General features: G+C 47.5%; 1 protein-coding gene across 1 annotated transcript in view; it reads right to left on the bottom strand.

Moving 5' to 3' along the window:
• Positions 1-15,373, bottom strand: part of TRAPPC10 (trafficking protein particle complex subunit 10) — a 1,566,314-nt gene that overhangs the window by 1,538,224 nt on the left and 12,717 nt on the right. The gene's annotated exons all lie outside the window — the stretch shown is intronic.

Here is a 15,373-nt window from a genome sequence, read left to right as displayed (position 1 = left end):
GTTCTCCTGCCAGTTCCTGCAATGAGCACATCAGAGCACCCCTCCCCAAGCTCGTCAGATCGTTACCCCCCCCCCCCATAATAATCTGTGCACCTGCTTCTGCAATTGTGCCCATTTCATACCTGGCACCCCGTGCCAACCTATCCTGAATTCGCCCACTGTCAGCTTTTCTTGTTCTTCTGTCCAACTTGCCCCTGCTCTAGACACAAAAGAGTGTCCTACCACCCATATCGATCTCCTTCGAGCAGGCGCTGGTGACAAAAGAAGGACAAAAGACCTAAACCTCACATTTTCTCGGGCCCGATATATCTCTTGAAGCAGCCAGATTTCCACCTCCCAATCTGCTTGATTGCCACTTCCCCCATGCCAACTGCTGCTGCGGATGTGGCAGCCCCTATCCGGAATGAGTGTGTCCCAAAGACCCCTTCCGCCTCCCCAATTCCTTCTAATGCCAGTTCCATCACCCTTTTAAACTGGAAGCGACTTAGAGCTGAACCATCCTGGTGGATGAGTAGTGGGGCCTCTTTTACTGAAGGTGGCCTGAGCTTGAGATAAACCGACACCGCCCTGACTGGGCATACCGTGCTCCCTGTGATGGGCTGTAATGACACCGTGCACCCTTCGCCTTCCTGATCCGTCTTTGAGCTTTTTAGCCATAAAGTCACTTGAAGCTCTGAACAGTGCACAGCCTGTATTTGTAAAAATCTCGCCCCATTTGCACCTTTGTTCTCTGGTACCAGTTCACTTACCCTGAATGCCCCAAAGAACGCTAAAATAAAAGCAGCTCTGAATAATGCCGCTTCGTAATCCCCGTGGCAGATTTGCCCTAGACAAAACACCAACTTCTGCAGCTTGACCACGTCAATGGGTCTCCTTTCATCCCCTCCAAATTTTACTTGTATAGCCCATTCTTTCATTGCCATACCAATATAGTGTTCTTTAGTAGGGTTGTTCTCCCCCCTCAGTTTACAGAAGTGGGCGATAGCTGCTAGATGGTGTGCCATCCGAGACCTGGTTTTCCCCTCACGCCAGCCCCAGCCTACAAAGGCCCTTACCGGCGATTCTTGCTGTTCCCCCCCACCCCCCAGTACCTCTCGTTTGAAATTTCAGGTACCGCTCCCAGCAAGCCTTATACCTCCTCGTTGTGCCCGGTGCCAGAGCCGTCTGGATTAGAGTACTCGGATTACCCCAATCATGTCCCACCACTGAGTTTTGAACGGGGACATCGCCTTCTCTGCTCCCGGGCAGCTCTCTCTGAATTTCACCCACTGTAAACGAAGAGAGCATCAGCTGCCGTGTTCTGTACCCCCAGAATGTGCCTGGCTCTTACTTCTATATTTCTCTCTAGCATGCATCTCTGAAGCTCCCTTAAAAGACGCAAAACCCTTCCGCCACTGGCAGAACCTTGGTTAATGATTTGGACCACCGCTAAATTGTCCAACCAGAGCATGGTTTTGCTGTTCGCCAGCTGTTCCCCCCACAGTTTAAATGCTACAACAATGGGGAAGAGCTCCAAAAGAGTGAATTCCTTAGTGACCCCCTTCTAATGCCATTCCTTAGGCCAAGGCCAAGCCACTCCACACCATTTGCTGTCAAGGATTGCCCCGAACCCCAATGCTCAATCAGTGAACAATTTGCACCTGTCTTCCCTGTTCCCTTTGTTACGCCATATTAACACCCCATTAAAATCATCCAAAAAGGTGTCCCACATGGCCAGGTCGTCCCGCACCTCAGACCCTAGCCTGACGTGTTGTCCTGCATGTTGCATGCCGACTGTTTTCAGTTCCACACTCCTTGCGAATGCTTTGCCAACCGGGATGACTTTCCCTGCAAAATTGAGGGAGCCTGCCAGGACCTGAAGTTCCCTCAGGGCTGCTTTCTTCTTCCCTCTTAGACCCTTGATGACCCCTTTCAGTTTTGCCACCTTGTCCTATGGCAGCCTGCATTTCCCCTTTCACTGAATCAATCTCTATCCCCACAAAAGTAAGACAGGTCACTGGGCCCACTGTTTTCTCCTTGGCTAGAGGAACCACCCCATTACCTTCATCAGCCTCTCAAATGTGCTCATGAGGTTTTCACACTCTTTAGACCCCTCCCCCTCCCCTCGCGATAAACAGAAAATCAAGGTAATGAACCACTGCACCCTCCGGGCATTCCTGCTTCACTGAACTCCAGAAAGATGCTAAATGCTTCAAAACAGGCACAGGAGATGGCGCGCCCCATCGGTAAACACTTGTCATAATAGTAAAGCTTTTGCACCTTAAAACACAACAAATGTTGACTTTCAGCATGAATGGGTAGTAGCCGAAACGCTGATTCAATGTCAGCCTTTCCCATAAGGGATCCCCTCCCAGCCGCTCTCACCACTTCCACTGCATCTTCAAAAGAAGTAGAATGCACTCTGGACCTTTCCTCGCTAATCCCATCATTGACTGGTTCCCCTTCAGGAAATGAGAAGTGATGGATCAACTGATATTGCCCCTCCTCCTTCTTGGGCACCAGCCCTAGCAGTGATACTACTAAGTTTGGCATTGGTGTCTGCCTGAAAGGCCCCGCCACTCTGCCCAGGGCCACTTCTTTGGCCACTTTTTGTGCCACCACTTCCGGCATCCCCAACGCTGAGCGCAGGCTGCGCGCCTCTGTGCCATTTCTTACTTCTGTACATGGGATCCTGAACCCCCACCTGAAACCTTCCCACAACATTTTGGCATCATTACAGTTATGATAAACATTTAACCACTGAGTCATTGCTTGCAAATTAACTGGGGTTGGCAGCCCAATTTTAATCACACCATTACATTTTTGCTTCGGGGTCGTTCTTGACATGCTTAACTACCTCATTCTTTTTTTACCTTATCCTTCCCTTTTGGACTACTTCTGCGCTTCCCTTCGCTAGAGGCGGAGCTGCGTTCCTTGCCGCTGCCTCTGCGAGGGTGCCTAAATCAGCACAATTTACCAAAGGGGCAACCTTCTTCTGAATTGACCCTCCAGCATTCAGCTTGCTCCCCTTGGTAGCTGCCTCTACTGTTCCAGGAGTGCCCGCAAAAGGACGCCCTCCCCCGCCAGGTTACTCCTCCCCGCCCCTACAAACCTGGGGCTTCCCTACCGTGGTTTTTTCACTTCCTTCTCCTGTGAGCACCAGTTTATCCAAAAACCCGCCCACATCCATTTCATCCCAAGACAAAGCTGGCCATACCTGCAATTTCAAACAGAATGCACGATCATATTGTAGCCAACCTTCGCCACCCCGCTTCAAATAAATATCCTGGATGTAATGCCCATATGCCAGCATTGCTAAAGCATCCTGAGGGTATTTCTCTATCATTATTGAAGTATATACCAAAAAAGCCTTTAACCAATTATGCATGGTAGCCTCCGTTTTGGGCGTTTCCTTATCCCTCTTTTCCTTTTCAGATAATTCTTTTAACCCATTTCCCAGAGGCTCCATCCCCACCAGTTCAAGGATTTTGTAAGGATGGAAGCAGGTAACACCATCAATATATCAGGTCAGCTTTATTGTCTTTATTTTATGCAGCGTAGAGAGAGACCCCCAGCACAGGCAATGTCCAGGGTCCAACTGACCGCGGTCAAAGAACAACATTCTAATGCACTAGCACTCCATAGCTGATGACATAATGAAGTTCTAACGTGGAATGGTACAGCCCTGTCACAAGCCATAGTGGCACTGACATGAAGGTATTAACAAGCATGCTTAGAAGGACATCCAAATGCACAACCTATATACAACACACCTCCCTCCCCTAAAAGAAAAACTCTTTATTACAAATTACTAACATTACCAGGTGGAACACATTGGAAATTGTAACATCCGTGTTATAGAACAAAACACTTTTCAAAATTGCAGATTTATCTTTTTACCTTTGCAATTCTAGATAAACTCCAGACTTGACCACTTCCCACACATACAGCATTTTTGTAAATTTTTGTCACCATAACAGGTTCTGAATAAAGTGGTTCCCCCTTCTTAGAGACCACCGCCCTTCTTATGTGCACCAAATCCCCAACCTCAATTTTCCTTTTGGGATTTTTCTCATTAACTCTCTTCACCCACCTATCTTTGCAGGCATCCATCCTTTTCCTCACGTCATCCACCACTGTATCGGTTTCTCTTGCCCTACCCAACCAGGCAGGTGCTACACAGGTATTAGCCTTCCGTCCTCTCATCAATTCAAATGCACCGATTCCTGTCTCGATCCTTGGAGCCATCCTTAATGCATACAATCTATCTCTCACAGCTACCTTCCTGTCAAGTCCACTTACATTCGCTCCACGAATAGCATCCATGATGGATCTGTTGACCCTCTCAACCATTCCATTTGCTTGGGGATAGTATAAAGGTGTCCTTTTGTGTTTGATACCACATTTGCCAAGATACTCTAAAAACATTTTTCCCACGAATTGTGGGCCATTATCAGTGAGGATACTTCTGGGTAAACCCTCCCTTTCAAAAATGCCTTCCAGAAATTCTATTATCCGCAGACAGGTAACATCCCTCATAATCCTAAACTCAGTCCATCTAGAAAAGATATCAACCAGCACTAGAATGAACCTTCCTTTACCCGCACCCATATCCAATGGGCCCAAAACATCCATAGACAGGTCTTGCCACACCCGCTGGAGTATTTGTTTTCTCCATTGGTTGTGACTTAGCAAGTAGGTTTTTCCCTGACTTGATACAATCAGTGCAAGCACCCACAACCTTTTCAATTTCACGATCCATCCCTGGCCACCAGTAATCAACTTTAATTACTTCTTTAGTCTTACACATCCCTATGTGGCCTTGGTGTGCTCGACTTATTAGTTTACTTCTCAAACATCCCGGAACAACCAATTTGTCCCACCGGTATAACAACTCTCCTTTCAATGACAATTCATTTCTCACCTCCCACATTGACCTTTCTTCACTCGACTAGTCTTTTCTCTGGCCATTCACTTTCTACGAAAGTCATGATCCGTCTCCACATCTCACTTGACTTTAAAGCTTGAATCCATTCCTGTTTCTGTATTATGCCCTCCACTGTAGCAAACACCATCTCATTTTCACCATATACACTTCTGTCATTATCAGTCACATTATCCTCAATTTTCACTCTTGAGGCGTGATCAGCCTTGACATTTTCTTTACCAGCAACCACCTCAATTACAACGTTGTGACACTGTAGTCTTGTTACCCATCCAGCCACTCTCCTTGATACCTTGTCAAGTCCCTTGTTTTCAAAAATAGACTTGAGAGGTCTATGATCTGTTCTTAGGACAAATTCTTGTCCCCAGACAAAAATTTTCATTTTTTCAATCCCCCAGTGGCACGCCAGAGCTTCTTTTTCCAGCACGGAGTAGTTTAATTCTGCACCCCTCAGCATGCATCACCACCATTTCTTTCCCATCAAAATCTGGTTGTGACAACCTGAGTCATGAAAACGCACTTCTCGCTCCTCAAAGTTATTCCGCTCGACTTATTAGTTTACTTCTCAAACATCCCAGAACAACCACACTAATAAGTCAAGAGGAATAACTTTGAGGAGCGTTTTCATGACTCAGGTTGTAGAGTATTTGGGCCATGAGATATCTGAACAGGGTCTCAGACCGAAAAAGAATTTAGTGGAGTCTATTGTGAAAACTCAGCCACCAAAGAACAAAGGTGAATTAAGGTCATTTTTGGGTACTCTTGAATTCTATCATCGATTTGTGGAGAATTACGCGGATTGCATAACAAATTTGAGGGCACTGCTAAGGAAAGGTGTTGAATTTGTATGGAGCAATGAATGTGAGAGAATTTGAGGAGATAAAGAAGAAAATCGATATGGCAAAACCTTTATCAATGTTTGATACCAGGAAGAAAACAATTTTATCTGTGGATGCCAGCGACACTGGCATAGGAGTGGTTATGTTACAACCAGGCAGGTGCTACACAGGTATTAGCCTTCCGTCTTCCGTCTTAGCTAATCCATTGTGCTATGCACGTGTGGGTTCGAATCCCATCCTCGTCGCCATTGTAAGGATGGAAGCAGGTAACACCATCAATATATCAGGTCAGCTTTATTGTCTTTACTTTATGCAGCGTAGAGAGAGACCCCCAGCACAGGCAATGTCCAGGGTCCAACTGACCGCAGTCAAAGAACAACATTCTAATGCACTAGCACTCCATAGCTGATGACATAATGAAGTTCTAACATGGAATGGTACAGCCCTGTCACAAGCCATAGTGGCACTGACATGAAGGTATTAACAAGCATGCTTAGAAGGACATCCAAATGCACAACCTATATACAACAGATTTCTATGAATTCCTTCCTCCAAACCCTCTCTTTGACTGATAATGGTATGTGCCAAGATAAAGAATTGACTGCCACCCTAACCGGGGCAAACCCCGGCATTGTTCTCCCATATTGCGTCATTGTACCCCACACTCCGTCTTGGCTGACAATGGAACTAGGACCCGGAGGTAACCCTGCGTTAGTCACACCTTGCCCCCACCATGTGGTTGGCTGAGCTGCACCAACTGTAGCTGACCCCAACTGATTCCCCAGGCCACCCCCAATTATTGAGCCTGTGCCGGTCACCGGTATGGGCTGTTGTACCTGTGGAGCTTGCAAAGAAATGGGGCCCCCGTATTTCCATTAGTTACCGTGCTGCCCCCTTGAGTGAGTGGCTGTTGCACTCCCCCATTCACAGTTGTTGGCGTGGGCCACACACCCGGCCCTTGGTTCCCTGACCCTGGAATCCCCATGCACTGCTGGTAACCCCCCCGGGCTCCCAAACCCCAGACCCGTTGCCAACCCTCTGTTGTAATACAGCTGCCCCATTTCCCATATGGTTAAATGCATTGATGTTCCCGCTCAACAATTGAGCATTGCCCCCGCTCCCCCAAGCTTACATACATTGCATCACCATACCTTTCACAGCTTCCAAGGATGTGGGGCCTTCCTCCCTCGCAGCCACCGGTCTGGTTGCAGGCGTGCTGGATGCTCCCTGTCTCCTTGGTGCTTCCACAGGTTCAGGCGCCGGTATGGCCACAGCCTCCTGAGTCCTTCCCTTGCTTCTTGCCCCGGTCACTCTAGCTTTCTTGCTCTTGGCCGCCTGCTCTTTGCTCGCCAAGGCCCTTTGAGTCATCACTCTCCTCCTCTTTCCAGTTGCCTCCTCTTCCTCCTCCTCCTCGTGCCCCTCTCCTTCCTGTTCCTGCATGTCTTCCTCATTGTGGATCATCAATGGGGATTCCGGGCACTCGCTTGTCCCTGGCTGCTCCTAATCAGGCTGTGCCGCCAAAGCCTCCATCCAATTGCAGCCGTGCTTGGCTACCACCAGCTTGGCCTTTGCAACAAAAGACTCCAGATCCATGCTTGTTGCTGGGTGTTTGGCCAAGGGCTGCTGCTTGGGCAATGCTTGCCTGCTTCTCTTGGTTGCCCAGAGCTAAGCGCTCAGTCCACCCGCGCTTCTTGATACCCAAGGGAAGCGAGTTTGCCTGTGCGATGCTGCCCTTGTTGCACACGTGCTTTCCCAGACCCACAGGTCCGGTGAAATGTCAGTTTTAGTGTTCTTTGCCGACCCCCTTGGTGCCCCAACCGTAACCACTCGGCTGCTGGATCAGCGAGAGCCGCTCCTTGCGGGGTGTGGCGCCTGGTGTCCAACTTGTTGGCCCTGGCTGCTTCCTTTGCTGGTGCTCCGCTCGCCGCCCCGTTCTGCCTCCTGCCCTTGAAGTGCCCAGGTGTCTCTAAACCCGAGCCGGGGTTTGGATGTTGCGGCTTCCCTGTCGCGGGCCGCCGTTGCTTCACAGCGCGGTTCTGGATTGACAAGCGAACCGCTGTAATCCGCCGGCGTCGGAGAGATTCTCCCGCTCGCCCCGCCTCCTGCTGGCACTCCGCGGCTCCTCACCCCTGCAGCAGCAGTCCCAGAGCTAAGCGCTCTAGCAGCGAGGTGTCCCCAGCGTCGTCTTCTCTTCACGACAGCGGTGCTGCCTGCTTCTGGTCTCCTCTTCCTCTGGCAACACGGTGCCCCTCAGGCCGATCCGATCGTCTGGCAGCCCTTCTGTCGGCGCCGAGCCGCTGCAGTTCCTCTTGTTCGTGCTGCACGAAAAACGAAAAGCTCCTTCCGCAACTCCTGGGCGGGTGTCCTTCGCGGAGGCTGGATGCTGGTTTCCCTGCAGCTCCTGCCTGATTATAAAGGGTGAGACCCCCCCCTTTCCTTTGTCAGCCCTTCGCTGTAAGGCATACATAAATGCGGCACTAGCGGAGGTTGGAATGTTAAGGCCCAAACACGTGCAACCTGCAGTGGGGCACCGTATTGCGGGATGGGTCCCGTTCCAGCACCATCTCTTTGCAAAGGCAGGAAGGCACGAAGGGGCTGGAAACGGAGTGAAGAGCACAACACAGGGCAGTTCGGGACGGAGAATGGGCGGCAATAACTTTAATGGTGTAATTGGGGCCGCGTTTTGCAGCATACAAGATAGTCGGGTGGCATGCGGTACGTTTACTGCACAAAGGGAGGAGTGATTACAGAATTTGGGTATTCACGGACAACGCTACTCTGGTTTTGGGGGCAGGAGTCAGGAGTCTGGGAAAGGAGGGGGTTGATGTCCAACGGAATGGGGGGGGGGGGGGGGAGAAAATAGGGGTCCTGCATGCAATTCTGCATCTGGTATGTGAGCACGTTTTCATCGTTTGGGTCCCCCAGCCCCTATTGCGACAAGTCCCAGAATGCAATTTAGTCCCTTCCCTGTTTAAAGTACGTCAAAGGGGGTCTTAAACACGGGTTTGGCCAACGGCCGCACATGAAAATGCATGGCTTATTTGATGGCGTCGGGGAAAGGTTGAGGTGGGCATTTCATGGTCGGCTAGGCAATGTTCACGGCTGGCACGGAAGACGGTAAGGGGGCTGATTGTTTAGTTGGGACAGGATTGATGGGCAAGTGGGGGGTTGCAGGCCTGTTTCCTTTGTGTGGCTGTTAACGACCTGGTAACGTGGCGTAGCTGCAAGGGGGTAGCAGACAACTGGGTTTGAGAATGGGGATCTCGTTGTGGGGCGGCGCACGGTAACTCGTGGGTGGCGGTGGAACAGGGGCTTTGCTACTGGCGTGGGCAACAGTGCTTAAGGGGGTTTAGAAGGTCGTTTTGCAGAAGTTGGATAAGGATGCATTTGGGAGTATTAGCCCTAACAAACCTCTCAGTCGAGCTCTGGTTTTAATGGCATGGCACAAGGAGCTGGGCGGGACAGGGCACCAGGAACATTACAATTAGGGCTGCACACATGGTGGCAAGCTTAATGTATTGCTTAGGAGGAAACATACAAGTGGGTAAAGGCAGCCGGGTAGCAGGAAGGGTTTTTGCGCGGGAGATGGAATGGGGGTCGTGCCTGGGACAAGAGCAAAGCAGCACAATGTTTTACAGCACAACACGGAACAGGAACAAGAGGGACACGAATGACCAGGGAGTTAGTTTGTGAATGGACAACATATGAATGCATCACGGGAGGTAGCAGGGGTGGGCACGGAGGTTCCAAAAGGTATGTATTCGGCCGTGTGTTAGGGTTGAATGTATGAGGAGGTCATCTTGTGGATCATTGGGACTAGGAGATCGTGGTGCCGTGTTGGGTCGAATATGGAGCGTGGCATGTTGGTCGGTTTTCATATGGAATTGTGGCAGCGCATGGGACACCATTAGCAATCAAAGATGTATGTTAGAGGGCATGCCAGGTTTGGCCAGTGAGGCTGGATGAACAGGACGCTGGTATGGTGCAAGTAATACCATGGGAATAGTTAATGAGTGAGGCATCATGGGGAGGGGTGGAGGGGGCGGCAGGCAGGCTTGCTGCAGGATTGGAACTCAGTTATGACCGCAATATGTTCCCCAGCATCAATCAGGCGGCACGCGGGCGTGGGGCTATGGGGCATGGCCAATGCTGGCGGGAAAAATAGCAGGGGGGAGGGGGGGTGGACCTGTCCGTTTCTTGCCCATTTGGTGCATGGCGAGAGCTGCAGCTTCCCAGGTTGACATCCGAGGAGAATAAGCCGCCGTGGGGTTCCACAGGGCACTTCACAGCACCCTTGGTGCGTAGCTGGGGATAAAGTATTGGTGCTGGGAACGTGTGTGACCTGCGCGCAGGGCGGGTGGACTTCAGGAGTAACTGGAATAGCATGCTTGGAATCAGCAAAGGAGAGGCACCGCGGCGCGGGGGGGGGCGCATGCCTCGCCCCACGGTTCTCAGACTCGCTTATGTGCGGGCGTGGTGGTTTGAGCCGTAATTGTTTCACATGGATGTTGCCTTATTTGTAAGGGGATTGGGCGGGGGTCCTGGTGAACACCAAGCAGCCTCAAAAAAGGTTAAAATAGTGAAAAAAGCCATTATTGTATTGCAAAGCAAGTCATGTTTGCATTGGGGAATGGGGCGCACTTGGCATTATGTGCGCGGGTAGTGCCGAAGTGTAGGGGAAATGAATTTGCATCGAGAACTTGTGCAGGTTGAGTCCCGAGGCATCGCGCGGGAGGGGCTGCAAAGTTAGAGTGAGAATATTGGAGTTTTTTTTTTTTTTTTTTTTAAACCGTTGTTTTATTAGTTCGATCAACAAACTTTTACAACATTTATAAAAATATAAGTTCTTTTCATATTACATAAAATATTTCATTTTTCAACAATTAGACAAAAGTTAATCTGCAAACTCTTGTGTATACAATATGTTAGGAAAGTTTTTAAGAACAGTTTTCATATATAATGAGACAAACTGAATATACTAATATCTTCTTAAAACTTTCAACACAATTTTACAATATTTTGAGTAGATATTGCTAGTGTGGTGGGGAGGGTTGCAGTCATGTTTAAGTTTTCGTATACAGAGCGTAACATTCAAAAAATTGCTAGGGATTACAGTATTAGAGGAATGCAAGTACACATTTTCTTGCATTAAAAGTTCCCCTGGGGCTTACTCATTCGAAACCTCGTCTCAAGATCGGTGTTTATAATCGTTAGGAATCTACATAGAGCTAATATGAAACTCGTTCGCGTTCCCCACATCGAGGCCAACCAAAGCCATTCCCTGTTGTCCTCAGTTGGTACACCATTAGATGCAATAGTTAGTGTACGCGTTGTTTCAAAATGAGGGCACAGTGTAACTAGATGTTTTAGTGTTTCCTTAGCTGAGCAATCATTGCAGAACCTACATCCGGCATCTGCAATAGCCTTCCAATACGGACTCCATCCACAAATTCGTTCTAGGGTGAGACATTGATTCAATTTAAAACGAAGATATATTTCTCTGGCTTTATTGCAGGGAAACTGAATTAAATAGGGTTTGTGCGGTCTTCTAGTAGAACAGAAACGAGCCGCTTCCATGTAACTCTTTAGTGATTCAATTTCCATTACTGTTCTACACCAGTCATTTTCTATGAGACGATGTTTCACATATCCCTGTCGGAATTCCAAGTCAGCTGGTAAAAGTGCAATTCCGTCGAGTATCTGCACCATTTGAGCATAGTAGATTGTAAAAGACGAGCATTCTGGCGCTATCATTAACTGTCCCAGATCCTCATATAAGCAATTAGAAGGAGGATATAACATTCTGGCAAAGTTAGCTAATAAACGCCAATTACGACGTGCAGATAATGCAGTGATACCAAGTTCCTGCCTTAATAGGCTATTGGGTGTCGATTTGGCCAATCTTAAGGCTCCCTTCCACATACATCCTTGTATTTGATCAAGATGGTTGTTGATGTCCACTAAACACATATCTAAAGCATAAAGGATGATAGATTCCACTTTTAGGATATAAAATTGGAGTAATGGTAGCAGTGAGAATTTGCAAAACTTTAGATATACCAGCCGCATCTGTGTGGCGAGAGGTGCCGCTTTTTTGTGTAGTACATCGCACCACATAGCGATAGAATTGCAATCAGAAATAGTATAGCCAAGGTATCGGATCTCCGGCACAGTGGCTAAAGGAAAGCTTTCAATCTTCCAATTGCGTGAGAGATTCTTTCGCTTGTGGTTTCTAAACACTACTATATTTGACTTTTCCACATTACATTTCAGATTGTGAGTCGTGCAGTAGGATGCAAATAGATCTAATTTAATTTGCATCCCTTTAGGCGTGCGATCAAATAATACGATGTCATCAGCAAAGGCTAGCCATTGTACTTTAAGATGGCCTTGCCTTGCCGGATACGAGATCAAAGAGTTCCAGATGTCGTTTATGCCACATATATAAAGGTTGAATAGTGTAGCAGCTAGGTTGCAGCCTTGTTTCACGCCAACAGTGATGTTTATTGGGTGGGTAGTGGCACCTTCGCTATTTACTCTTACCAAATAAGTGGTATTTGTATGAAGTTTCGCTATTAGTTGTATTATATACTCAGGTATATTCATTACAGCCATTTTTTTCCATAAAAGTGCACGAATAACAGTCAAACGCAGAGGTAAGATCTATAGATGCCATGTATAGTGGGCCAGAGTCCTTAATCTTTTGCTTAGCTAAAAGATGGGCCATGATTGTAGCATTTAATGGGGTACCCATTCTTGCTCGAAATCCAATTTGGTACTTGGAAAGAATCTTGAGATCACTGATAACCGTCTCGAGTTCCCTTAAAAGCAGGATCGCAAACACTTTAGCAGCGGTATCAATTAGAGCTATCGGTCGGAAGTTGGAAGGCTGAGATCTTGCTCCTTTTTTATATATTGGAACAATAATGGAGGCTAACCAAGACTGGGGAGTCTCTAGAGATGTCAACATATTATAAAAGAGGGTCTTCAGTATTTCAGCCCACATGTCAGGATCGCGTTTTAAGACACAAGCTGGAATCCCGTCATGGCCTGCAGCTTTTGAAAATTTAAGCGTACTTATCGTTGCTGCAATGGCGGTGGTGTCCCATGGAAGAAAAGAAGGATGTGCTAAGCACGACCATTTGTATTTGATCTCTACAAAAGGCAGAGGGAGAGCAAATTTTTCTTCAAAGTAGGCTCGCCAAACCTGTGGAGAAATCGATAGGGATTGATCAACCATGAGGGCTGAGGTTCCCACCCTCAGTAAAGCCCAAGTGGATCGTCTATCCCTATGGCATAATGTACTGAACATTTTCTGATTGTCCTGATTGTGAAGAAAACGTTTGTGATCTCTGCACTTGTTCCGATATCTGTTCACTATGCGTTTTTTTTCTATCAAGTACTCAGACCATGAGGAAGCCACTCTCGCGATCTGTCGCAGTGCTAGCCGCATAACTCTTCTAGCCTCACGAATGAAGCCAGAAGGGTCAGCGGTTGACCTTGAGTTATCCCGAAGGGCACATGCCCGTAAGGACTGTAAAACGTCCGATGTTATTTTAAATAAATCCACCCTCCCTTGAGTAGGCAACTTCCAATTTTCCCCGATGTTACAAGCAAGATTCAGACGTGCAGAGATCATTTCGTTAGCCCTGTCACAAAGTTTCGTGGCCCATCGGAGAGACAGGCCAGGCCGATCCCCTTCTATAAACCCTTGCTGATGATCAATAGGTAAATGCACTATATCCATTTGAATCTTCAAATGGATAATGCAGTGGTCCCCATACCCAGGTTCATGAATTGTAGCATTGGCGGAGTGTAAACCTCGGGAAGTGGCAAAGTAATCAATACAAGTCGCTTTGTCTGCTCTTCTCCATGTGTGGAAATCGCCCTGAGTGCAGAAGGGGACAATATCAAGTTCCCAAGATTTTAGGTATTCTTGCCATAACTTGCCTCGCTGCCATGTTGGATGCGTACCCTGCAAATCTGCAGATTTAGAGCTGAAGTTCATGCAGTAGGCGTTGAAGTCCCCTCCCAGTACAATATCGCAGGTTGGATGTAGGGTGAGGATGTCATCAAGTAACTTGTCAAACTCATTAAACACATCTCTTAGAGTAAGCAGTACTGGATTATGATATAAAGTTATCAGCAGGAGAGGGTTTGAGTGAGAGCCTTTAAACATGATTAGTACAGCCATTATTGCTTTTGCATTGAGTACATCTAAGACCATGACATCTAAGTTGGTGGTTATGCATATAGCCAGGCCTCCATGTGGTCGTCCACCTGCGCCACGTTTGGCTTTTAATTGAAAAACAGTGTAGCCAGGCAATATAAGTTCGTGAGTACACATGGTTTCCTGGCATAACATGATGTCAAAGGCGATTTTCACACGAGGATTACAAAACCATGCCTTTAAGTTGGTAAAGCCATATGAATTCCAAGAGAGAATAGATAGGGGAACAGGTTACTTAATGAGGTATGTTATTCATGGCTGGGTTTCGGATATTTTGTAAGGCGGTCAGCCAGGACCAATCTTTACTGGTATTAGATAAATTTACCAGTTGCGCAATTACATCTGTGCCTTCCATTCTGGGCAAGTCACTGATAATCAACTTCGGCGGTGGAATGGGAGGAGGGGGAAGGGGCATTTCATTAAAAGATATAGCATCGTCAATTGAGTCAAACGGGTAGAGCATTAGTCCAATAAAACGAAACTCCTCTGTATATTGCAATAATAGGTTGGTGATAATCGCTGTTTGGACCTTGCACACCATACGATGATTTTGAATTGGTGGCAGTGTTATCCATTCGATATCGGTCGTGTGCAAGGTGCGGAGCCCCGGAATGCGATTGAATGCTTGCATCAGGGCTGAGCGATTAAGTCGCTTTATACCATTTTTGAATGATATAATCTCCCATCCTATAATAGTGGTGGACTGTTTTGGTAATTCTCCCGTTTGCAAAACAAGGTCCCTAGACTGGCCTGGAGATGCTTCCTGCTGGTTTTGTTGCTGGGCTTCTCCCTTCGTGTCCTGAGTGATGGAAGGTCTGCTCAAGCTCTCCCGGACATTGCCAGGATGCATGGGCTGTTGCCGTTCCATGACTGGTTCACTTGTGCCAGTAGCCGTGTATAAGTCACATTCCGTAACGTTGTTACTGGGTGGAGGAGCATCAGCCCTACTTTTCTGTGTGGTTTTATTTTCGATGATTTTGAAAAAGTTTGGTAATTGGGACTGGGCCAAAACAAGGCCGGGTCCCTCATTAGGGGAATATGGCGGCTGTAAGGGACATTTTTTTAGGTTTTTATTAGGAGTTGTTGCATCCGAATTCAAGTCATTTACAGCATTTTTCAATAATGGAGGTTTGGATATATCCTTTTCCACAGTTTTACTTTCATTTTTGCCTTTCTTTTTTCCATTTGCTTTAACTTGGGGGATCGGTTCATCATGTACAGGTTTAGACAGTTTTAGCCGATCTGCTTTCCTTTTTAAAGCACGGAAAAATAGTCTTTTTTCCTTTCTTGATGCAAAGGAGTGTTTAGCCTGGGGCGGAGAGGATTCCTCATCTGCAGTTGGCATATTTTCAAGCACGATTGGAGGATTCTCAAGTGACG

This window comes from Ambystoma mexicanum, chromosome 7p (genome assembly GCF_040938575.1).
Source record: "Ambystoma mexicanum isolate Mex_15411 chromosome 7p, UKY_AmexF1_1, whole genome shotgun sequence".
Classification (NCBI taxonomy): domain Eukaryota; kingdom Metazoa; phylum Chordata; class Amphibia; order Caudata; family Ambystomatidae; genus Ambystoma; species Ambystoma mexicanum.
This window is presented reverse-complemented; position numbering and strand designations above follow the sequence as displayed.